This window comes from Rhinopithecus bieti, unplaced genomic scaffold (assembly GCF_001698545.2).
Source record: "Rhinopithecus bieti isolate Rb0 unplaced genomic scaffold, ASM169854v2 scaffold_64120, whole genome shotgun sequence".
Classification (NCBI taxonomy): domain Eukaryota; kingdom Metazoa; phylum Chordata; class Mammalia; order Primates; family Cercopithecidae; genus Rhinopithecus; species Rhinopithecus bieti.
In genome coordinates, this window is record NW_016824553.1 from 496,176 (window position 1) to 498,528 (window position 2,353).

Sequence of the window (2,353 nt, forward strand, 5' to 3'; positions counted from 1 at the left end):
AAAAACAAACAAACAAACAAACAAACAAAAAACAAAAAAAGAAAAAAAAAGAAAAAAAAAAAGGCTATTCCAACGGCGTTTTAGAGGGTGATGAAACTTCTAATAGCCTTGTAACTGGGCCCCTTGAGAGTTCAGCATCTTGCAGTTCTTAAGGACTGAATAAATGAAAATTCTGATCAGGCCTTTACCTGTTTGCATGTTTTAACCATTTGCTTTTTGCCCAGTATTCCTTGTTCTCACACTGTAATTACATACTGGTGATGTACTGTTTCATTGTCAATGAGGAGGAGATAACTTCAGGGTCATGAAAAACTGTTGCAGGGGGAATTAATGCCTTCAGGGTCGTTGAGTCCAGCCCCTGATGCCCAGAAGCCTGATTGCTCAAGGTGTTATCAGAGACTGAAGAAACACAGACTTTCCCCCTTGGTTCCCTGAAACTCCCCCTCCCTTACTCTCTAGCCCCATAAAAACTCTGTGCTTCTTTTTGTTAAGACAGATTTTAGAGATTTGCTCTGCTGCCTTCTCTCTTTGGCCAAATCTGTTAAACCTTTCTCCATCTCCAAGCACCGGTGTCTCAGTGTTTGGCCTCATCTGCCCATGAAGTACACAGGCCTGATTTTGGGGTTCTACAACAGCCTGATTATGATGTCCGTTACATGTTTATACATATGCTAAAATTTGGAGTTCTATGTAGTAGTATAGAAGCTATACTTCTATATAACTTAAATTTATTTTTAAAAAAAGTTAATAGTTAAAAGTTCATAGCTGGGCGCGGTGGCTCATGCCTGTAATCCCAGACTTTGGGAGGCCAAGGTGGGCGGATCACCAGGTCAGGATATCAAAACCATCCTGGCTACCATGGTGAAACCCCGTCTCTACTAAAAATACAAAAAATTAGCCAGGCGTGGTGGCCAGCGCCTGTAATCTCAGCTACTTGGGAGGTAGAAGCAGGAGGATTGCTTGAACCCAGGAGACGCAGGTTGCAGTGAGCCAAGATCGCACGACTGCACTCCAGCCTAAGCAACAAGAGCAAGACTTCATGTCAAAAAAACAAAACAAAAAAATCATAGCAGTATGCATTAAAAAATTGTACTGTATACATACACTTTGGGAGGCCGAGGCGGGCGGGTCACCGGAGGCTGGGATTTCGAGACCAGCCTGACCAACACGGTGAAACCCTGTCTCTACTAAAATACAAAAAATTAGCTGGGCATGGTGGTGAGCGCCTGTAGTCCCAGCTACTCGGGAGGCTGAGGCAGGAGAATCGCTTGAACCCGGGAGGTGGAGGTTGCAGTGAGCCGACATCCTGCCACTGCACTCCAGCCTGGTGACAGAGCAAGACTCCATCTCAAAAAAAAAAAAAAAGAAAGAAAGAAAGAAAGAAAGAAAGAAAGAAAAGGCCTGGCGCGGTGGCTCATGCCTGTAATCCCAGAACTTTGGGAGGCCAAGGCAGTTGGATCACATGGTCAGGAGTTTGAGACCAGCCTGATCAACATGGTGAAACCCCGTCTCTACTAAAAATACAAAAATTAGCCGGGCGTGGTGGCGGGCACCTGTAATTCCAGCTACTCGGGAGGCTGAGGCAGGAGAATTGCTTGAATCCGGGAGGTGGAGGTTGCAGTGAGCCAAGATTGCGCCACTACACTCCAGCCTGGGTGACAGAGCCAGACTCTGTCTCAAAAAAAAAAAAAAGTACTGTATAACATTTGGAAAAACAAAAAACATTAAATAGTAAGGTACATGTACATTTCACAATTAATTCCGGGACAAATACAGATATGCACATGCTCCTCAGCCTATGCAAGGACTATTTTATTTCTCATGGACATCCTCTCCCAACTGCATACTTTTCCTTTGCTACTTTAGCCTGACACCTAAGACATGACTAGGACAGAATGCGAGGCTTATTTTCTGGGGACAATCGCCACCCTCTTCCTCGACCTCTCTCTTTTCTGTCTCTCCCTGGTTTCCCCTTCTGCGTCTTCACACCTCTCCCCTGCTCTTACATTCTTGTGTTTCTCACGCCCTGTGTCATGGCCTCCTTCGTCTTCTCCCGCTCTGTCTCCGTCTCCCGCCCGGGCTGGGGTGCCCGGCCGCATCCTTGGACCACCCTGAGTCCCTGCAGGCGGCCCTGAGGCCGTGGTGGCTTTCGCATGGGGTCTCTGCCCAAGGCCTTTCTCTGCCAAGGAAGCAGCGTGGCCGTCCGGGGAGTCCAGAAGGGCTGTAGACCCACGGGGACCGGACCTGGTGGGCGGATCTCCCTCTGCGTCCCCCACGGGACAAGCACGGGGCCCCGAGGGCCTCCGCGTCCCCGAAGGGATGGATGCCCCGGGCCACCGCGCCCCCCCCCACC